This window comes from Pelodiscus sinensis, chromosome 30 (genome assembly GCF_052426305.1).
Source record: "Pelodiscus sinensis isolate ZL-2025 chromosome 30, ASM5242630v1, whole genome shotgun sequence".
In the NCBI taxonomy this organism is placed as follows: Eukaryota; Metazoa; Chordata; order Testudines; family Trionychidae; genus Pelodiscus; species Pelodiscus sinensis.
This window is the reverse complement of record NC_143081.1, coordinates 3,864,417-3,888,184: the sequence shown is the minus strand read 5'-3', so window position 1 is coordinate 3,888,184 and position 23,768 is coordinate 3,864,417. Positions and strand designations below refer to the sequence as shown.

The window sequence follows — 23,768 nt, the reverse complement described above, 5'->3', positions numbered from 1 at the left end:
GCCCTCAGCTGTGCCCAGACATGGCCCGGTCCATCACAGTGGCACCTCTACAGCTAGTAATTGATCAGTTCTGGGGTCCACCCTTCAGGAAGGACGTTCAGAAATCGGAGGAGGTTCGGCCACGAGAACGATGAATCCCAATGCTCAACCACATGCAGAGAAGTATTCAGTATCCACACAGACTACAGATTCCTAACTACACACACAGAAACCTGCCTTAAACCTGGCAAACATTTAAAGGTTCAGTCGCTATGCGGCTCGGGGATGGAGTGGCATCACTACCATGTCATGGATGTACCTTGGTAGCCTCCGTTGGATGGAGAACCCACTTAGAGTGTGAGACTGTAAGATCACAACTGAATGAGCTTCACAGAAAAGGGGGAACGTGGTTTTCACCACAGGCTATAAAGACCTTCCTGCAGAACAAAAATTTGAGTAGGGAATTGAGCCGATCTACTCTAGGAATTATCTAACAGAACAAGGGCAACACGACCCAATGGCTGGAATTAAAAGCTAGACAAATTCGAGCAAGGAAAACGTATTCATTTTTAACTGAAAAGGGAGTTTGCCATAGCTACATCTAACCAAAGCCTGGGGTGGCTTGTCCTTCACTGACAACTTTTAAATCGAAAAGGAATGCTTCGTTAAAAGGTCATTTTGAGGTTACGTCTAGACCAGTGTTTCTTAAACTTTTTAAGGCCAAGGAACACCAAACAATAATTTTTTTATGAGGAACACAAAGGATTTTTAGTTGAGAAGGAAAAAAAATTGGGGGGAAAGTTATTGGGGGAAAAAGTGTTGGGGGAAAGTTATTGAGCAAAAAAAAGTCACCTGCCCCTTTAAGGGCGGCCATTTTCAATTCTGTTGTTGTCCGCAGCACACCTGACTGCCTTTCTGCGCACCAGTGTCCCACGGAACAGAGTTTGAGAAACACTGGTCCAGAGTGCAAAGGTGAGGTGGTAAAAGAGGAGCAAATTGCACACCTCAATTTCCGTCTCTTTTTCTGCTTTCCTCTTGAAAGAGTCTTCCTAAATTTGGTGCATCTACTCGGCACCAAATTTTGGAAAAACCTGCTCTTTTGGCACATCTCTTCTTCCTCACAGAATGAGGTGTACAGGGATAGTAAAAGAGCACATCTGCTTTTTCAAAAATAATTCCGAAAAAGCAGATGCGTTCCCTGGACATGGCATGGCTTTTCCGGGATACCTCTGGGGATTGGGTTAGAGAGGGGAGAGGGGATGGGGGTGCCTGGCTCTGGGGGAGGAGAGGGGGATTGGGTTAGAGCGAGGGGGAGCTATTTAATTTTAAAATTATTATACATGAGTAAGTAACAACAATTGTACACATCAAATTACATCTGGTGCCCGAGTTACGAACACATTGACTTTTGACCGTTCGTATTTACGACCAGCCTCCTATACCGCCAGTCCCTGACTTACGAACGAAATCCTCACTTACAAACAGCGCGGCCGTATGTAAGTGAATGCAATCCAAATTACGAACCCTTCGAGGTACGACCTAGTGTATGGTATGTAACTCGTTCGTAAGTCGGGGACTGGCTGTATTGTGTTATATTCAAACAAGACCTGAAAGATATTATCAAGTATACCTTAAACATAATCTATAATATTAAATAATTACGACTTTCTGAGAGGAGTACATTTTCTTTGGTGGCCCTGAAAGCTATCAGCTTTCGTTTGTGGCCCGCGATAGGCTTCGAGTTTGAAATACGTGGTCTAGACGGTACTTGGTCCTGTCAGGAGGGCAGGGGACTGGACTCGATGACCTCTCAAGGTCCCTTCCCGTTCTAGTGTTCTATGATTCTATGATTCAACCTCAAGATTTATTTCTCTCTACTTCTCTTTCCCACCATAGACACGTGCCATGGCCAACAGAGACTCGGGAAATGCAACAGCTATCACACAATTCATCTTCCTAGGCTTCGGAGCGAACCCACAATGGCCCAACCTTCTCTTCCTGCTGTTTCTCCTGATCTATGTGGTGACTGTGGCAGGCAACATCCTGATCGTGGTGCTCGTGGTGGTCGATCCACATCTCCACACCCCCATGTACTTCTTCCTGGGGAACCTGTCCTCTGTGGAGACCTGCTACAGCTCTGCCATCCTGCCCCGGCTGCTGGCCAGTCTCCTGACGGGGGACCGGACCATTTCTGTTGGGGGCTGTATCGCGCAATTTTATTTTGGCAGTATCTTTGCGGCAGCCGAGTGCTACCTCCTAGCGGTGATGTCTTACGATCGGTATTTAGCGATCTGCAAGCCCCTTCCTTATGAACGGGAAGGTGTGTCGGCAGCTCGCTGCAGGGTCTTGGATAAATGGGAGTCTGGCTATTAGCATCATAGCAGGCCTTATGCTACAGCTAACGTTCTGTGGCCCCAATGAAATCGAGCACTTCTTTTGTGACGCCACACAGATCATCAACCTCGCCTGTACCGACACGTTTCTCATCGAGTTTGTCATTACACTCCTGGTGGTTCTGTTCACTCTGCCCCCGTTCACCCTCACCGTGGGGTCCTACATGTGTATCATCTTCACCATCCTCAGAATCCCCTCCTCCACCGGCAGGCGAAAGACGTTTTCCACCTGCTCCTCCCACCTCATCGTGGTGACCGTCTTCTACGGGACCCTCATGCTTGTGTATCTGCTTCCCAAAACCGCCACGCTCAGAGACCTCAACAAAGTCTTCTCCTTCTTCTACACAGTCCTCACCCCCATCAGCAACCCCTTCGTGTATAGCCTGAGGAACCAAAAGGTGAAGGAAGCGCTGAGAAAAATGGCCCACAAGTGTGCCAATGTTAGAAGACTTCTCTAAAGGGACTCTGTGACGTAGATGGGGTGCTGCCTGATGAACTTCAGCCCTCCCTCCGGTCTGAGAGCCTGAGACGCTCTCAGGATGTGTCTGGATGCTCCCCGCTGGGACAGGATCCAGGCCCTGGACTGGTCATTCTCTTCCAGCTGGGTAATCAGCTGGGCCTTGGTTGCTTCTCCCTCTGCACAGTCCCACAAGGTCTGCCTTCAGGAGTCAGGCGTGGGCCATCTCCCCGTCGATCCCAGGGACTCACCGACCGAGTGCTGCAGCAGCCATGACTCCCAGGAATCGCTTTGCTCTGCCTCCAGCACGTCTGGCTCTAGCAAGCCCCTTCCTTCTACTGCTCCTCATCACTCGCTTCTGGAAGCTCCCTCCATAGGGTGCAGTGAATCCCACCCCTGACACCACTGTGATGGCGCATTGGGGATCCCCCTGTCGAAGCGAGAAGAGACTCCACCAGCCAGTAGAATAGAGGGAGTTTATTGCTTCTCCAGGATACAGCACAGCACAGACGTGATGTGGGTACAGGAGTCAGGGCCAGGATGCCTCTGCCCCCTTGGGTTAAGGGGTCCATCACCTCTTCAACCCTCAGCTTAGTCTCTTCCCTTCATGCTTCCCAGCCAAAAATTGCCTCCCTCCAAGACCCTGCTACCCAGCCAGGTGTTTCTCCACCTCCCTTCCTTTATCTCTCCCCCTAGGAGGAGCCTTGTTATCTGCCCAGACTGGGACTAGGTGTCTGGGCTAATACCCATGTGGGTGAGTCAGAAGGAATCACATAGCACAGTGCAGGGGAACCCCGGGTTACAGAGCAGACAGCCCCCAACTACGTACAGTCTCCTTTTAAGACCAAGAGGAGAAGAGTGCAGTAGACGCACGGTTTAACGTGCAGGGTCTGTGCAGTGCTTCTCTCTCTCGAGGTATTTGGTAGCATAAGTTTGTAAGCGGTAAGGAGGGGCAAATATTTGAGAGTGCGAGATCTTTGCAGTCAGAGTAAAACGATAGAAATGGAAGTGGGTCTGGCCCACGAAAGCTCATCATCTAATAAACCATCTTGTTAGTCTTTAAAGTGCTACATTGTCCTGCATTTTGCTTCAGAGTAAAACGAGGCTGCCTTTTGAGTACTCATCCCACAAAGTCATATTTTTGCAAATTTCATACACTCACCCAATTATCTATTTCAGAACTGTCTGTCCAGCCATCTAAATGTCTGTTTGTTCAAGAACTCCTCCTCAATGTCAAGAATGAGAATTCACCAAAATCGGGAGGCAGCTTCCTCTTCTCCTAACCTAAAGTAAGGTCAGGGTTTCATTGTTCCAGGACAATGGGACGTGTCCTAGAATGGAATTGTTTTCCAGAACATAGGAAGAGAGGGGGCTGATAGCAGGGACAGTTATGCTCCACAGTGACCACCAGAGGGCAGCAAGGGTCCAGAGACAGCGATAATCCCATTGGGCCAGCAGAGGGAAAGGGCAGGGAAAGAGACAGCTATCTACTAGGAAACTTTTCTGGGAGAAAATAAAATAATGGTTTAGTCTGGAAATATTGACTTAGTCTGGAAATCTCACATAATTCTAAGGGAGTTGTGAACTGTCACATAGTAACATGTGCTGTGAAACACACAGGGATTAGCCTCTAGAGCTGTGTTTCTTAAACTTTTTAAGAATGAGGAACACCAAACACTTTTTTTTTAATGAGGAACACCAAGGATTTTTTGTTGAGAAGCAAAAACAAAACAAAACAAAACAAAAACCCAAGAACGGTTGGGGGAAAGTTGTTGACCAAAAAAAAAAAAAGTTGCCTGCCCCTTTAAGGACAGCCATTTTAAATTCTGTTGTTCTGCAGCACCCCTCCAAGTGCCTCATAGCACCGGTGTGTCACAAAACATTGCTCTAGATCTCACCTCTTGGTTGTCAACCACACGTTCCTTAATCCAGGCTAATGGGATGGATGCTGAGGTCGGAAAGTATTTACAGTTTCCAATCCCAATTTACAGCTGCACAGGGGCCACGGAAAATCTATCATAGAGCTGGTAGTTGGCATCAGAGCTCCCAGGCTGGTGATAAATCACCGAGGGTATGTCTACACTGCCACCCTAGTTCGAACTAGGGTGGTTAATGTAGGCATTCGAAGTTGCAAATGAAGCCTGGGATTTAAATATCCCGGGCTTCATTTGTATCTTGCTGGGCACCGCCATTTTAAAATCCCCATTAGTGCGGACTCCGAGCCCGCGGCTACACCTGGCACGGAGCAGGTAGTTCAAATTAGGCTCTCTAATTCGAACTAGTGGTACACCTCATTCCCCCCTCAGGGAGATGCTAGCTGCGACCCCCTGCCTGCCTCCCCCATCTCCAAGCACCTGCCTTAAGATAATGCCCAAGGTCGCCTGAACATCCAGCAACAGCGTTGGGATTACAACCAAGCATTCTTGCCTCCCTGTGCTCTCTCCATTAGGTCACACTGCCCCCACTCCAGCAGTGTAAATTAACCCCTCTCTGGCTTGTATAACCAACTCTGGGTTCTGAGTGAACCAGTTCTTTTTTTGACATGGCGGACGATTGCCATAGCAACCTCCCTCCGATTTTCGGTGGCCGAAGACATTCAGGATTCCGTCCGATTCATGAGGGGAAATTTGAGAAAGATTGTTGGGGATAGAGGAAACCAATTCTGTCCCAGCTCTGCGCTATGGGCCCATAATAACAATATGACCTAGATCTGTTGTACAGGTGGAACCTCTCTAGTCCAGAACTCTCTGATCCAGCAACCTCCATGGTCCGGCATGATGTTAGTTAGCGGGATGTCCACTTACCATGGGTTTGGCCAAGTTTCCCAAAGTCCCATAATGTTCATTTACAGCCACCCGTCCTGGCTCATAGAATCATAGTATCATAGAACTGGAAGAGACCTCAGAAAGTCATCAAGTCCAGCCCCCTGCTCTAGGCAGGACCAATCGCAGCATGAGGATCAGCTTTTGGCAAGTCCATGAATTTTGACCGCACGTCTTGTACCTTGAGTGAGCTCATTCGAGCCAAACCAAAGACCCGAGACAAGCACTCGAGTTTTCGAGGGCTTTTATTTTTCGATGCTGTGCCCGGGGAAATGTGAAAGTAAATTCTAAAGTGAATCTAGGGCCCCTGAAAAACAGGTTCAGCCACTTTGGCTGGGGAAGCCTTTTCTTTAAACTAGTTTGGAGCTGCAACAGTCTTGCATGGGTGATGGGCAGCGCTAGGAATGTTTCCTGAATACAAACACTTGTGGTTACTTCATGCGACCTTTGAAAAGTTTGCTTGGCTTTTGGATGACATCTTAATGATGTGATTCTGTAATGAGATGTGAACAGTCGGTAAGATAATCACCGGTTAAGTCCTGATTCCTATTTATTCAGCCACATCTGGAATGTTTGGTCCAGGAGCAGTCCAAGGCCGGCTGCCTGCACAGATGTCAATGGCCGTGACATCATCACGGTGCCCTGGCCAGCGGCGCCCTAGGCAGCTGCCTAGCGCGCCCAGGCTCACGGGCCGCCCCTGGTTAGGTCTATTTCTGGGCCTCCCACTGCAGAAAGGAGGTGGACACGTTGGAGAGGGTCCAGCCAAGGGCGACCAAAATGATTCGGGAGCTGGAGCACATGGTTTGTGAGGAGAGGCTGAGGGACTTGGACTTGTTTAGCAGAAGAGAAGAGCGAGGGGGGATTTGAGAGCAGCCTTCAACTTCCTTAGGGGGGTTCCAAAGAGGCTGGAGAGAGGCTGTTCTCAGTGGTGGCAGGTGGCAGAACAAGGAGCAACGGGCTCAGGTTGCAATGTGGGAGGTCTAGGTTGGAGATTAGGAAAAACGATTTCCCGAGGAGGGTGGGAGAGCACTGGGATGGGTCCCCTAGGGAGGGGGTGGAATCTCCATCCCTAGAGGTGTATAAGTCCCAGCTTGATCAAGCCCTAGCTGGGGTTGATTGGGGGTTGGTCCTGCTTTTTGGCAGTGGCCTGGACTCGATGGCTCCCGAGGTCTCTTCCCTACGATAACCAGCTGAAAAACAGCTGATGTAAAAAGGAGCAATTTCCGCTTCTACCACACGGGCACAGCACGAGCAAACATTTTTCACAGCAAAACCAAAGTGTAAAATACACAGCGACCTCCCCTACTTCTGAACAGCACACGGGGGTGGGGGAGGAAATGTACAAGGCTTTCCACGAAGCACTTTTTTTAAAAAAATTGCAACCCATGCCATCTTCTGTAATGTTCAGAGAAACAGAATGTGCCCTGCATCTTCGTCTAAATTAAAATATTTAAAAAAAAACAACCTCAAAACCACTTTTGTTTCAAATTAACCCCCTAGTTTTGTAACTCATTACTCAGCTGACCAAAATTAGTTTAAGCTTCTGGTGCAGGTTCTGAGCCTCAGAACAGCCAGACTGGGTCAGAGCAAAGATCCACCTAGTCCAGTGTCCTGTCTGCTGTCAGAGGCCGACGCCAGGTGCCCCAGAGATATGGAAGAGACCAAGTAATTCTCATGTGATCCCTCCCCTGTCACCGACCTACAGACAAACAGATGCAAGGTACACCATTCTTACCATCCTGGCTAGTAACCATTGGCGGACCTAACCTATCTAGCTCTTTTTAGAACCCTGTTAGAAGCCCCACTCTTCACCACATCCTCTGGCAAGGAGTTCCACAGGTTGTCTGTGGGTCGTGTCAAGAAATACGATCTTTTGTGTGTTTTTAACAGGCTACCTATCACTTTTACTTGATGCCCACTAGCAGGTCATCTGAAGAAGTAGGCGGTGACCACGAACATTCATGATACCATCTACATGTTTTGTTAGTCTTTCAAGTGCTACCAGACCTTGTGTTGTTTTTAAGTTTCTCCTGTACAGACTAAGGGTATGTCTACACTGCAAAGATAATTCGAAAGAACAGCCGCTATTTCGAATTAACTTTAATAGCGTCTATACATGCATGTATAGTACAAAAGAAACTTAAAAACAACACAAGGTCTGGTAGCACTTGAAAGACTAAAAAAACATGTCATTCGAATTTGCTAAAACTCATTCTACGAGGAGTAACACCAAATTGGAAATAGCTATTTTCAATGAAGTGCTGTGTAGACACTTCATTCGAAATAGGGGGCCTCCAGCCCTTCCCAGGGAGCCCTGGTGGCCACTCTGGGCACAACCAGGAAAACTTACTCTCCTCTCCCCCAGCCCCGGAGACATTAAAGGGGTAGACCCTGGCCACAGTGTCTGCACCAGCTCCAAGCCTGCCAGCCCAGAGCCAGCAGTGGCCACTAGGGCCCCTGATCCAGTGGCCCCAAAACAGGAGCCAGCAGGCCACTGGCAGCCAGCCCTCCACCGCTCCCCAGGAGCAGTCTGCCAGCTCCCAGGTGCCTGCCAGGGGCTGGAGAAGGCGGGCGCCTTCCTGGTCCAGGGTGGAGCTCATGGACCAGGAAGGTTTGGGGGGGATGCCCCCAACTTCCATGATCTGTGCACTGGGCGGAGGAACGCAGCCAGCCTGGCCACATGCAAACCCAGAAGCAGGTGAGCATGAGAGTCAGGTTGGTCCGGCGAGACCCGCAACCCTGAGCCCTGAGCTTCCCCTCCCCCTTCTTCCCCTGGCTTCCCCCTTCCGGCTCCTTCCTCCCAGGTTTCCCCCTCCCCTCTCCCACCCTCTCTCTTCCCCTCTCCCACCTCCTTTTCCCAGTCTCCCCAGAGGTTCATCCCCCCCAGTTTTGTTCAATAAACCCAGTTTCTATTTTTGAACATACATGTCTTTTATCTGACATCAGGAAGGGGGCTAGGGAGGGGTAAGTGGAAGGATGTGAGGGAGGAACAGGGAATGAGGCCCCGGTGGGGAGGACCAGGGAGGCTCTGAGGGCTCCTTGGGGTGGACAAAGGACTCGTTCCCTTGAGGTGAACTAATGGAGGCCCCTTTAGACAAATGATTGGAGGCCCCCTTAGGAAAGGACGGCGGGCGCCTTGAGGAGGTTTGGAGGCCCCCTGAGGCAAAGGACCGGAGACTGCTGGAGGTGAAGGACTGGAGGTCCCTTGAGACGAAGGACTGGAGGCATCTCAAGGTGAACTACGGGAGGCCCCTCCACTCATCAAGGGCTGGTTTTCCGTTTGTCCTGAGTTTTCGTTATTCCAAGTTTGGTTTTCGGAGGGGGTAGCTGAGTTTCCACCATTTGAGCTTCCGGCTCCGCCATCTGGGTGTTGAGAACTGGCAGCTGGGGCTTGGGTGTCCCATACCACCGTAAAACCATTTTCTTTGTCAAAAGATATCGCCGCATCGCTAAGACCTCCAGGATCGGTAAGATCTCCCAGAAATGTTGCCAATGCAGCCGGGAGGCGGTCGCGTAGCTGTTGCTCAATTAAATTCTCTATCTCCTCATTCCACTTTTTTTTTATATACTCTGCCGCCTGATCCTTGAGCATCCTCTTGCTTTGCTCGGCATCCAAGGAGATCAGTTTTGTGTTTCTCTTCTTCTTGCAACACCAGTATACACACCCAGTAATGACCACGAACAATAGAAGCGCGAGCCCCGAAAGCTGAGGGGATAAAATCAAGACGTTAAAACTTGTTAATCGCATTCGACTTTTTTTCTTTCCCACTTTGCTGCCTCTCGCCCCCGAGCGATTCTATTTCACAGCCCAAGGATCATCCAGCCTCCCCCCCTCACTGAGCTCTCTGCCCCCATCCCCACCAGCCCCTGCCCTGAGCCCCCCACACTGAACTGTCTGCCCCCATCTGCCACCATCTGCCCTCACTCCAGCACCCTCTTCCTTGAGAACCCCCATCCCACCCAGCCCCCTGATGTTACTGCTTCACTTCCACCCTCTGCCCTAAGCTCCCAACCCACAACCCTTTGCTGTCCTTTGAGGTACTTTCTCCGCCACCCCCCCCCCCCCCCATAGAGGTAGGAAGTTTTCCTCATGTCCAACCTAAACCTCCCTTGCTGCAGTTTGAGCCCATTGCTTCTTGTTCTCTCCTCAGAGGCCAAGGGGAATCATTTGTCTCCCTCCTCCTTTGGACACCCTTTTAAATACTTGTAAACTGGTGTCACATCTCCTCTCAGTCTTCTCCTTTCCAGACTAAACAAGCCCAGTTCTTTCAGTCTTCCCTCCTCGCTCACGCTCTCTAGACCTTTCCTCATTCTTGTTGCTCTTCCGTGGACCCTCTCCAATTTCTACACGTCTTTCTTGAAATGCGGTGCCCAGAACTGGACACAATCCTCCAACAGAGCCCTAATTCACTCTCAGAGTAAAAATTGGCAGGAGGAAAGCAAAGTTATTTCCTCTCTCGGGGCAGGTGAATCTTACCTGGGAAATATGATAAGCAGGACTCACTGGCTGTGGGTTATCTGCAGTGAAGTTCACCTGGGGGGATTTCAACAGACAGTCAATGTATTTCCCATCCAGAAGAATGATCAAGAGCCACAACCCAGCAGGTATCAAAGCCTTTAAACAAATGTCCTTATATCTGTAACAGCTGTTGTTCGTACAACCCCATGTTGAAAGACTATATAGACATGCTGGCTGGACAACCATGCTTAACAGAAACAAAACAATGGGGGGTATGACGAAATAGCCAAGGCCGTATAAAAGTCTCAACATCTTCCCTTCTGGGCATTTGAAATCCGGATCCATTGAGCGTTCCACCACCACCAAAATGAGACAGTACACTGACGTCGATATGACCATGAAGTAGTTTTTCCACAGTTCTATGAACTTGCTGCCAATATCCATGTTAACCCAGGATGAGACTGTCGCCCGCTCACCATTCACCGTCAGCTCTCTAGTCTAACTGTGGTCAGATCTACGAATCATTCTGGTCTATGAGTAAGAAGGAAAGTGAAACTCAGAGCTTTCCACCGTAACCTGTAATCAACTCTGCCACTCTGTTAGCACCTTAAATGGCCCAGCTGCAGATGGGTGTGTGCACAAACCTCCAATTCGCAAAGCTATCAGGTTTCAAGTCGTTCAACCAGCGGATTTGAAACCTGATCCTAGTTCTTCACAGCACTCAGTTCCTAACTTGGCAGGGGAAATCATTTTCTCTGCCATAAAAGGATCGTTCCTTTCCAGGTGTCGAATACACACCCCAAAGGTAGGCTGTCTGGCTGGTGGTCAGTTTCAAGTGGGGTGCCCCAAGGATCCATTCTAGGGCTGGTTTTGTTCAACGTCTTAATTAATGAGCTGGATGAGGGGAGGGTTTGCACCCTCAGCAAGTTTGCAGATGACACTAAGCTAGGGGGAGAGGTAGATACTCTGGAGGGTAAGGAGAGGGTGCAGAGTGACCTAGAACAACTGGAGGATTGGGCCAAAAGAAATCTGATGAGGTTCAACAAGGAGAAGTGCAGAGTCCTGCACCTGGGATGGTAGAATCCCAAGCATTGTTACAGGCTGGGTACTGACTGGTCTAAGCAGTAGTTCTGCAGAAAAGGCCCTGGGGGTTACAGTGGATGAGAAGCTGGAGGTGAGTCAACAGGGAGCCCTAGTAGCCAAGAAGGTTGATGACATATTGTGGTGCATTAGGAGGAGCATTGCCAGCAGATCTAGAGAAGTGATTATTCTCCTTTATTCGACTCGGGGGGGGGGGGGGGGCACATCTGGAGTATTGTGTCTAGTTCTGAGGCCCCTGCTACAGAAAGGACATGGACACGTTGGAGAGGGTCCAGCGGAGGGCTACCTAAACGATTCAGGGGCTGGAGCACATGACCTATGAGGAGAGGCTGAGGGACTTGGGTTTGTTTAGTCTGCAGAATGGAATATTATGGGGGGATTTGAGAGCAGCCTTCAGCTCCTGAAGTGGAGTTGCAGAGAGGCTAGAGAGAGGCTGTTCTCAGTGGGGGCAGATGGCAGAAGGAGGAGCAACGGTCTTATGTTGCAGAGGAGGAGGTGTAAGTTGGAAATTAAGACAAATTATTTCCCTAGGCAGGTGGGAAGCACTGGGCTGGGTTCCCTAGGGCGGGGGTGGAATCTCCATCCCTAGAGGTGTTGAAGTCCCATCTTGACCAAGCCCTGGCTGGGATGATTGAGTTGGGGTTGGTCCTGCTTTGACTGTGGTCTTCAGAGTATTTGAAGGCTTCAATATCTGAGATCTAGGTGAGAGGATTATTCTAGGAGGGGGTGGGTGAGATTCTGTGGCCTGCCCTGTGCAGGGGGTCAGACTAGATGATCATAATGGTCCCTTCTGACCTTAAAGTCGATGAGTCTGTGAGATTAGTGGAAAACAAAACAGCTGACAGATGTGGGGGGAAATAAACTTTTGAAAATATATTTGGAATAAAAGAAATTATTATAGGGGAGACAATTACAATTGTCAGTGCTGATGCAAGAAAAGAAAGAACTGCTGGATATTTCTTTTCTGGCAAAGAAGTAGGGTGTGGTGTTTATTAGGTGACTGAACTACTTTTCAGTCCATTAGGAACTAAGCAGGATGTGAAACAACATCTAATAGGGTATGTCTACACTATAAGGTTAGTTCGAACTAACTTTCATAGGCGCTACACTAGTGCTCCGTTAGTTTGAATTTAATTCGAACTAACGGAGCGCTTAGTTCAAACTAGGTAATCCTCATTCCACGAGGATTAAGCCTAGTTCGAACTAGCTAGTTCGAATTAAGGGGTGTGTAGCCCCTTAATTCGAACTAGTGGGAGGCTAAGGCTTCCCAGGTTTCCCTGGTGGCCACTCTGGCCAACACCAGGGAAACTCTATGCCCCCCTCCTGGCCCCGGACCCCTTAAAGGGGCACGGGCTGGCTACAGTTGCCCGTGCCAGGTGCAAGCCTGCAAACACCCAGCCAGCAGACCCTGCACCTGGCACGGCTCGAGCCAGCCACCCGATGCCCCCGAGCCCTCCCCCTCTTCCCGGGACCAGGCTGGCGGCTCCCGGGAGCTTGCCCAGGTCCGCAAGAGGCGGGCGCCCACCTGGGCTATTGCGGACATCGTGGACCTTGTCCACGATCTCCGCACTAGGCACAGGAAAGTGGCCGTCTAGGGCAGGAGAGCTGCCAGCCTGGCCACCCAGGAGCAGGTGTGCAAGAGAATCAAGGGGGTCCACTGAGACCCCCAACCCTGAGCCCTGAGCTTACAATGGCCGTCCTGGGTCAGACCAAAGGTCCATCTAGCCCAGTAGCCTGTCTGCCGACAGCGGCCAACACTAGGGACCCTGGAGGGGATGGACCGAAGACAGTGACCAAGCCATTTGTCTCGTGCCATCCCTCTCCAGCCTTCCACAAACCTTGGGCAGGGACACCACTCCTACACCCTGGCTAATACCACTCCATGGACCCAGCCTCTAAGATTTGATCTCACTTCCCTTTAAACTCTGTTCCAGTTCTAGCCTTCACAGCCTCCTGCAGCAAGGAGTTCCACAGGTTGACTATTTGCTTTGTGAAGAAGAACTTTCTGTTATTAGTTTGAAGCCTGCTGCCCATTCCTTTCCTTTGGTGTCCTCTAGTCCTTCTTTATGGGAACTAATGAAGAACTTTTCTGTATGCACCCTCTCCACCCAACTCCTGCTTTTAGAGACCTCTATCCTGTCCCCCCTCCATCTCCTCTTTTCTAAGCTGAGAAGTCCCAGTCTCTTTAGCCTCTCTTCATATGGGACCTGTTCCCAACCCCTGATCATTTTAGTTGCCCTCCCCTCTCCCAGCCTCTCTCTTCCCCTCTCCCACTTCCTTTTCCCAGTTTCCCCCAGTTTTGTTCAATAAAGACAGATTCCATTTTGGAAGACACATTATCTTCATTTTGTACATCAAGAAGAGGGGCTAGGGAAGGGTAAGTGGAAGGAGGTGAGGGAGGAATGGGGTACGAGTCCCCGATGGGGAGGACTGGGCTGGCTCTGCGGGCTTCTGGGGGTGGAAGCTCTCCTGCAGCCCCCCAATTGCCCCCTCTCCCCAGATGGCAGCCTGCGGCAAGTGCAGCCGGGCTGATGGCCGAGTGGTGTGATGTGCCCAGTGTGGGTACTCAGGGCACTCCAAGCCAGGACTGCTTTGCAAGCAGGGAACCCCTGAGAACTGTCTGTCCGGGGTGGGGGTAGGGACCCTTTAAGCACAGCCCTCGGCTAGCCTGAGACAGCATCTCCACGCTCTAAGTCCTCTGATGCCCTGCCGGCACTGCTTCCGGCCATCCTTAAGCCTGATTCAGGGTCCACTTAATGTGGACGCGCTAGTTCGAATTAGCAAAACGCTAATTCGAAGTAGTTTTTTAGTCTGGATCCGTTAGTTGGAATTAGCTTAGTTCGAATTAACTAATTCGAACTAAGTTAATTCAAATTAACGTTGGAGTGTAGACATACCCATAGTGATAACTCTTTTTAGATCAGCAGGCTTGGATAGTTTGCAGCCAAGAGTCCTAAAAGAGGTGGCCAAGGAGGAGTCTGGTCCATGAATGTTAATTTTGAATAACTCTGGGAATCAGAGGGAAATTGCAGAAGACTAGAAGAAAGCCAATCTAGTCAGCCTTCCCAAGTGCCAAATGAGATGAGTTACGTAAACAGGCTGCTTAGCCTAATAACAGTCCGCTGGCCAAACATTGAAAAATATGCGACAAAACAGAATCCTAGAATCACAGAACACTAGAACTGGAAAGGACCATGAGAGAGCATCAGATCCAAACCCAATACCATCTAGACCGTCCCTGATAGATGTCCGTCTAAACTGCTCTTAAATAGATATGCTGGAGGGCAGAGACAGGGTCCAGAGTGACTTAGACAAATTGGAGGATTGGGCCACAAGAAATCTGATGAGGTTTAACAAGGACAAGTGCAGAGTCCGGCCCTTGGGATGGAAGAATCCCAAGCATTGCTACAGGTTGGGGGCCAACCAGCTGAGTAGCAGTTCTCCAGAAAAGGACCTGGGGGTTACAGTGGATGAGAAGCTGGATATGAGTCAATAGTGTGCCGTTGTGTCCAAGAAGGCTAATGGCATATTAGGGTGCATTAGGAGAAGCATTGCCAACCGATCCAGAGATGTCATTATTCCCCTTTATTCGGCTCTGGTGAGGCCACATCTGGGTACGTCTACACTGGCATGATTTTCCGGAAATGCTTTTAACGGAAAACTTTTCCATTAAAAGCATTTTTGGAAAAACGCGTCTAGATTGGCAGGACGCTTTTCCGGAAAAGCACTTTTTGTGGAAAAGCATCCGTGGCCAATCTAGACGCGCTTTCCCACAAAAATCCCCGATCGCCATTTTCACGATCGGGGCTTTTTTGCGGAAAACAGTACAGTGCTGTCTACACTGGCCCTTTCGCGCAAAAGTCTTTCGGAAAAAGACTTTTGCCCAAACAGGAGCAGCATAGTATTTCCGGAAAATCACTGATGATCTTACATTAGATCGTCAGTGCTTTTGCGGAAATTCAAGCGGCCAGTGTAGACAGCTGGCAAGTTTTTCCGGAAAAGCGTCTGATTTTCTGGAAAAACTGGCCAGTCTAGACACAACCCTGGAGTATTGTGTGCAGTTCTGGGCTCCCCACTACAAAAAGGATGTGGACGCATTGGAGAGGGTCCAGCGGAGGGCAACCAAAATGATTTGGGGGCTGGAGCATATGACCTATGAGGAGAGGCTGAGGGAGTTGGGTCTGTTCAGTCTGCAGAATTGAAAAGTGAGGGGGGATTTGAGAGCAGCCTGCAACTTCCTGAAGGGAGGTTCCAAAGAGGATGGAGAGAGGCTGTTCTCAGTAGTGTCACATGGCAGAACAAGGAGCAATGGTCTCAAGTTGTGGTGGGAGAGGCCCAGGTTGGATATTAGGAAAAACTATTTCACTAGGAGGGTGGGGAAGCACAGGGATGGGTTCCCTAGGGAAGTAGTGGAGTCTCCATCCCTAGAGGTGTTTAAGTCTCGGCTTGACAAAGCCCTGGCCGGGTTGATTGAGTTGGGTTGGTCCTGCCTAGAGCAGGGGTCTGGACTTGATGACTTTCTAAGGTCTCTTCCAGCTCGATGGTTCTATGATTCTATGATCTCCAGTAATGGAGACTCCACAACTTCCCTAGGTAAATTATTCCAGTGTTTAACCACCCTGAATGTTAGGAAGTTTTCCCTAATGTCCAAACAAAACCTCCCTAGCTGCTGTTTAATCCCATTGCTTCTTGTCCTGTCCTCAGAGGCCAAGGAGAACAATTTGTCTCCGTCCTCCTTGTGACACCCTTTAGATACTTGAAAACCACTATCATGCCCCCTCTCAGTCTTCTCTTTTCCAAACAAGCCCAGTTCCTTCAATCATCCCTCAGAGCTCATGTTTTCTAGACCTTTCATCATTCTCGTTGCTCTTCTCTGGACCCTCTCCAATTTCTCCACATTTTTCTTGAAATGCGGTGCCCAGAACTCGACACAATCCTCCAACTGAGGCCTAACCAGTGCAGAGTAGAGCAGAAGAATGACTTCTCGTGTCTTGCTCACAACACTCCTGTTGATGCAGCCGAGAATCACGTTTGCTTTTTTTGCAACAGCATCACGCTGTTGACTCAGATTTAACTTGTGGTCCACTTTGACCCCTTGATCCCTTTCTGCAGGACTCCTTCCTAGACCGTCGCTTGCCATTCCATGTGTGTGAAACTGATTGTTCCTTCCCAAGTGGAGCACTTTGCGTTTCTCCTTAGTCAACTTCATCCTGTTTACCTCCGATCGTTTCTCCAGTTCAATGTTTCTCAACCAGTGGTACAAGTCCCCTCTGGGGTACCTGAGAGAAGTGTGTGGGGGGGGGGGATACATCAACACAGCTGAACTTTGGAGACAATTGAATTTTTCTGGTAAGTTTTACAGCACTTTATTATTTTTGTATTTTTTACACCCAAAAATTTCATTGCCCATCTAGCTACTATTAAGTTGTATGAACAAATGTGTTGCAATGAGAGGAAAAAAATGGTGTTGGAAAACTGTAGGTACTTGGGGGTACAATATTTTTTAAAGGGTGTACTTATATTTTTTTCTGAAAAAAGAGTATTTGAATTAAAAAAGGTTGAGAAATACCTCGTGGCTGTGTCTAGACTGGCAAGTTTTTCCGCAAAATCACCTGATTTTGCCGAAAAACTTGCCAGCTGTCTACACTGGCCGCTTGAATTTCCGGAAAAGCACTGACGATCTCATGTAAAATCATCAGTGCTTTTCCGGAAATACTATGCTGCTCCCGTTCGGGCAAAAGTCTTTTTCCGAAAGACTTTTGCGCAAAAGGGCCAGTGTAGACAGCACAGTACTGTTTTCTGCAAAAAAGCCCCAATCACGAAAATGGCGATCGGGACTTTTTTGCGGGAAACCGCGTCTAGATTGGCTACGGACACTTTTCCGCAAAAAATGCTTTTGCGGAAAAGCATCCTGCCAATCTAGACACGGTTTTTCCGAAAATGCTTTTAACGGAAAAGTTTTCCGTTAAAAGCATTTTTGGAAAATCATGCCACTGTAGACGTAGCCCGTGTGTCCAGATCATTTTGAATTATGACCCCAGCCTCCAAAGCAGCTGCAACCCTTCCAAGCTTGGTATGTGCTGCAAACTTTATAACCACTGAAAGGAAGGGGTTATAATTAACGGTTGTCAAAACAGCTTGAAGAAAACAATCACCCGAGCAGTTGTTGGTTTGGCTGGCACACATCTCCTCTGCGGCATGGGCTAGATCACACACGCCTGACGCCACAGCCAGCCAGCGGGTGACCTTTCTGTTGATGGGTATCTGTTCAGTTGCTGTTTGCAATCATTTCGCTCAGCTGCAGGCGGGAGGAGGAGGGAAAGGTTCGCGTGAGGTGTGGGGACAAGTGTCGGCCTAAAACAGGCAGTCTGGGGAGTGGTGCAGACAAACAGCTCGAAACCACACAACCACATCCTCTCCTGCCGTGCCGTCAGCTCCTTGCCTTGGCTTGGCCCTTGATTTCCGTTGAGTAATTATGTAACAATTTTGATTGCCGTACCTCCCGAACTTCTTGAGGACACAGCGTTGTAGAGTCCTAGGGCTGGAAGAGACCTCAGGAGGTCATCGAGTCCAGCCCCCTGCCCAAAGCAAGGCCAAGACAAGGATGGCGCTCTGAGGGACGTCTCTTTGAAAGCCCAGCGACAGAAGGAGAGTTGGCCACCCAACCCTTGTCACTAGATCCCTTAGACCTCTCCGGATTGGGGACGGCAATACAATTTGGGGCCTGTTGTGTGCATAGGTGATTGAGAGTCAACAAACCACGACTTGGAATCTAGGTGTTTGGAAGAAACGTCTTATTGGCCGGCAGGTGGTGACAACACGTGGTTTTCATTGGTTACGGAGAGTTTGGGAGATGCACCCATCCATCAGTTTTTAATTTCCCATGCTTAACCAAGGGTGCCTCTCCCCTCTGCCCCCGCAGGTGCATTCTTAAAAGAGACGTTGCTACTTATGAGCTTGATGGACTCAAGGCCCGGTGTTGGCCATTCTACACTGTATTGGGACAATTTCCTGCCACCAAGATTCTGCCCTCCTCGGCCCTCTTGTCGTCACCCCTCTGACTCCATAGAGCATGTGAGATCTCACTTCCACTCCCGCCGGTACCCAACGCAACTTTCCTGGCCTAAGAAGAAACAACTATATGCTGTCTGGGTTGACTGAAGAATCTTCTGGTTCTTTTCTTCTTCAGTAGTTCCCAAATGCCAAAGTCCAAAGAATCGCCCTAGACCAAGGGTCTCCAACCTTTTTAAGCACAAGATTGCTTAAGACCAGAAGAACGGCCAGACAGGGTCAGACCAAAGTTCCATCTAGTCCCGTGTCCTGTCTGCTGACAGTGGCCAATGCCAGGTGCCCCAGAGGGAGGGAACACAATAGGGAATCCTCATGTGATCCCTCCCCATCACCCACCTCCAGAGACACAAACACTAGGGACACCATTCCTACCCATCCTGGCTAATAGCCACTCATGGACCTAACCTCTGTGAATCTATCTAGCTCCTTGCCAGAGGATGTTGTGACCACCAGGACTTTAACAGAGTTTAAAAAAAAACTAGATACATTCATGGAGGATGAATCCATCAATGGCTATTAGCCATGACAAGCAGGAATGGCAACACTAGCCTCTGTTGTGTGGAAATGGGTGACAGGCGAGGGATCACATGTTGATTCCCTATTCGGTTCACTCCCTCTGGGGCACCTGGCATTGGCCACTGTCAGCAGACAGGATACTGGGCTAGATGGACCTTTGGTCTGACCCAGTCTGGGTGATCTTATGTTCCTCTTATGTCCAGTGAATATTGACCAAGAGATCTCAGTAGAAGGTCAAAGAATGAGGAAAGGGTCGTTAGGGAACAAAACATGGACTGGAAGAGAAATGAGCAGTTCTGTTCTGACATGCTCACTAGATGGCGGTGGTGGTTGGATATTCATAAAGGAGAAGTGCTTTGGGACAGCCCATCACCTTGGACAAGTGTTTTCCAAAACTCTAAACTAGGGGTTCGTTGTTATCGAAAATATTTTCCCATTGAGATCATTTATAAAAATGGCTTAAATTAATCATACTGGGCCTGGTTAGCAAGAAAGCTTTGGAAACCCCAAATTAGTCATCTGGGAGCTAGGGTTTGGGGCAGGGAGGGTGGAGCAGCTTGTTGAAAAAACTGCGAAGGGCTCACCAGAGGACCCAAATCAGACGATTCTGCTCCTGCCTTCAGAGAAGGGCAGGTCTCTTTGCCGAGAAAATCGAGTTCCTGGAAATGAGGAAAGATGGAACCACAGAGCTGGCACCAAACCCTGAGATGCAAGAGTTCATTGAGTCAAGTTGAACTATCCCGTGGTTACAGGTGAGTAGCCGATCTCAGCCTGCTACTATGGACTATAACAGAGTTTTAAGAGAAGCTAGATAATTTCATGGAGGTTAGGTCCATAAAAGGCTATTAGCCAGGGGATAAAATGGTGTCCTTGGCCTCTGTTTGTCAGAGGCTGGAGAGAGATGGCAGGAGACAAATCGCTTGATCATTGTCTTCGGACCACCTTTTCTGGGGCACCTGGTGCTGGCCACTGTCGGCAGACAGGATACTGGGCTAGATGGACGTTTGGTCTGACCCAGTACGGCCGTTCTTATGTTCTTATGTAACCCCGTAGAGTGTGAGACTGCAGGATCTCAGCTGACTGAGCTTCACAGAAAAGATGAAACGCGGTCTCCATCACAGGCTGTAAGGACCTTCAGGGGGAACAGAAATTGAGCAGAGAATCAAGCCCATCTGTTCTAGGAATTATCTAACAGAACAACCATTGGTACATCTAATTGAGGCCTGGGGTGGCTTGTCCATCACTGAAAACTTTTAAATCAAAAGGGAATGCTTCTTTAAAAAGTCACTCTGAGGCTACATCTAGACCTTTTTAAGACTGAGGAACACCAAACAATTTTTTTATGAGGAGCACCAAGGAGTTTTCGTGGAGAAGAAAAAAAAAAGGTTGGGGGAAAGTTATTGAGCAAAAAAAAAAAAAGTTGCCTGCCCCTTTAAGGGCGGCCATTTTAAATCCAACTGCCTCCTGGCACGTTGGTGTGCTGCAGAACACAGTTTAAGCAACACTTGTCTAGATGAGGTGGAAGAAGAGGCTCAAATTGCGCACTGCAATTTGCTTCTCTTTTTCTGCTTTCCTGTCGAGAGAGGCTTTTCCAAACTTTGGTGCGTCTGCACGGAGCCAATTTTTGGAAAAATCTGCTCTTTCGGCACATCCCTTCTTCCTCGTAGAATGAGGTGTACAGGAATGGTGAAAGAGTGCCTCCACTTTTTCAAAAATATTTCCGAAAAAGCGGATGCTTTCCTTGGACGCGGCATGGCATTTCTGGAATACCTCCGGTATCCCGGAAAAGCACTGCAGTCTAGACATATTCTGAGAGGTTTCCCCGGGGTATCACTAAGCCATCTGTCTCACCAGCCTGTGCTCCCACTCCCAGATTTCCCTCAAAGTTGAGAAGGAAATGCACCCGTTTTTTGGACCGGTACAGAATTCCCAGGCACTTCAAGCAAAACATTCTAGTTTAGCTTACTAAAAACATTTAAAAAACCTGTAATAACTATCGGTAGATCTGAAGTGATTATAAGTAGTAAGCGTACAAATCAAAGTAGATGAGCATAAGAAATAAAGTAAAACACATGCTAAGCTTTACAAACTAGATTCGTAGTGCCTCGCCCTGGTAGGTAATAAAAGCAGATTACAGATTTTGCATACGCAGGCGTTAGGTTGTAGGGGAAGTGTGGCCTAGTGAGTTTGTCACTTTCCCCTTTTTATCTTCTTCCATCTTGCTGGGAAGATCTTTTGCTGTAACTGAAAAAATCTCAACAGGGTCGGTGCTATTTCTGTGGGATTTCCATTGTTCACAATTCCTAGCATCCTCCTTATGCCACCTCTGAGAAGTTTCCATTGTTCGCAGACCCCGGGGTCACCCTTGGGCTGTGTCTACACTGGCCATTTATTCCGGAAAATCAGTCACTTTTCTGGAATAACTTGCCAGCTGTCTACACTGGCCCCTTGAATTTCCGGAAAAGCACTGATGATCTACTGTAAAATCATCAGTGCTTTTCCGGAAAAACTATGCTGCTCCCGTTCGGAAAACTGTTCCGGAAAAGGGCCAGTGTAGACAGCACAGATTTCTTTTTCGCAAAAAAGCCCCGATCGCGAAAATGACGATCGGGGCTTTTTTGCGGAAAAGCGCATCTACATTGGCACGGACGCTTTTTCGGAAAAAGTGCTTTTCCGGAAAAGCATCCCGTCAATGTAGACGCGCTTTTTCCGGAAATACTTATAACGGAAAACTGTTCCGTTTTAAGCATTTCCAGAAAATCATGCCAGTGTAGATGTAGCCTTGGTGAGTTTTGGTATTCTCCTCCATACGTCATCAACATTAGTTGGCTTTTTTTTTATTCCCAAAAGGCTCTCATGGGTGTTCCCAGCCTCACCACACGTTTCAGTAGCAAATAAAGCCCGTCTTTTTAACATCCTAGCTCACACAACGTAATAGGATATTCACGTTCAACCGATGAAGACTTTTACAATAACACCTCACAGGACATACCCTGTTGTAGCAGGGTAGCCACTCTCCTTCTGGGAAATAAGGGTTAAACACAGCCTTGAGAGACGGCTAGAACTAGGGGCCAATCAGAAAAGGACAAGCGACAGCCAATCAGGGCATGACTAGGGCCTATAAATTGCAGCAAGGGCGGTTTAGGTTGGAGATTAGGAAAATTTCCTGTCCAGGTGGTAAAACACTGGAATAAATTGCCGAGGCAGGCTGTGGAATCTCCATCCCTGGAGATATTCAAGAGCAGGTTGGACAGACACCTGTCAGGGGTGGTCTAGATAATGCTTGGTCCTGCCACGAGGGCAGGGGACTGGACTCGATGATCTCTCGAGGTCCCTTCCAGTTCTAGTGTTCTATGATTCTATGATTTGACCCCCCTTGGATTTTTTTCTTCAACTTCTTATGTCTTCTTCAGCACACGATATACTGGACTTGAAAACAAATGGCCAGGATTAAGAAATAGGATTTTCTTCAGAAGTTAGGAACTGTAGAAAAGTGATAAGGGAAGCAAATGGACACAGCTGGCAATGGAGAAGAAATAATAGAAGGCAAAAAAACAAAGCATATGCAAAAGTGTGATGTGCTATGTAATGGGCACTAGCAGAAGCAGAGGGTGGGCTGGGGGAGGGGCGGCTATACTGTATAATGGGCACTAGGGGCAGCAGAGGGTGGGGAGGGGAAGGGGCGGCTATACTGTATAATGGGCACTAGGGGGCAGCAGAGGGTGGGCAGGGAAGGGGCGGGTATACTGTATAATGGGCACTAGGGGGCAGCAGAGGGTGGGGCGGGGAAGGGGCGGCTATACTGTATAATGGGCACTAGGGGGCAGCAGAGGGTGGGCGGGGAAGGGGCGGCTATACTGTATAATGGGCACTAGGGGGCAGGAGAGGGTGGGCGGGGAAGGGGCGGCTATACTGTATAATGGGCACTAGGGGGCAGCAGAGGGTGAGGCGGGGAAGGGGTGGCTATACTGTGCAATGGGCACTAGGGGGCAGCAGAGGGTGGGCGGGGAAGGGGCGGCTATACTGTATAATGGGCACTAGGGGGCAGCAGAGGGTGGGCAGGGAAGGGGCGGCTATACTGTATAATGGGCACTAGGGGGCAGCAGAGGGTGGGCGGGGAAGGGGCGGCTATACTGTATAATGGGCACTAGGGGGCAGCAGAGGGTGGGGTGGGGAAGGGGCGGCTATACTGTATAATGGGCACTAGGGGGCAGCAGAGGGTGGGTGGGGAAGGGGCGGCTATACTGTATAATGGGCACTAGGAGCAGCAGAGGGTGGGGGGAAGGGGCGGCTATACTGTATAATGGGCACTAGGGGGCAGCAGAGGGTGGGGCGGGGAAGGGGCGGCTATACTGTGCAATGGGCACTAGGGGGCAGCAGAGGGTGGGGTGGGGGAGGGGCGGCTATACTGTATAATGGGCACTAGGGGGCAGCAGAGGGTGGGGCGGGGAAGGGGCGGCTATACTGTATAATGGGCACTAGGGGGCAGCAGAGGGTGGGGCGGGGAAGGGGCGGCTATACTGTATAATGGGCACTAGGGGGCAGCAGAGGGTGGGGGAAGGGGCGGCTATACTGTATAATGGGCACTAGGAGAAGCAGAGGGTGGGTGGGGAAGGGGCGGCTATACTGTATAATGGGCGCTAGGGGGCAGCAGAGGGTGGGGGAAGGGGCAGCTATACTGTATAATGGGCACTAGGGGGCACCAGAGGGTGGGTGGGGAAGGGGCGGCTATACTGTATAATGGGCACTAGGGGGCAGCAGAGGGTGGGTGGGGAAGGGGCGGCTATACTGTATAATGGGCACTAGGAGCAGCAGAGGGTGGGTGGGGAAGGGGCGGCTATACTGTATAATGGGCACTAGGAGCAGCAGAGGGTGGGTGGGGGAAGGGGCGGCTATACTGTATAATGGGCACTAGGGGGCAGCAGAGGGTGGGGCGGGGAAGGGGCGGCTATACTGTATAACGGGCACTA

The 23,768-nt window shown here is 49.5% G+C and overlaps 1 pseudogene; it reads left to right on the top strand.

Moving 5' to 3' along the window:
- Positions 1 to 1,884: 1,884 nt before the first annotated feature.
- Positions 1,885 to 2,830, top strand: LOC149521017 (olfactory receptor 5AP2-like; annotated as a pseudogene).
- Positions 2,831 to 23,768: the final 20,938 nt, after the last annotated feature.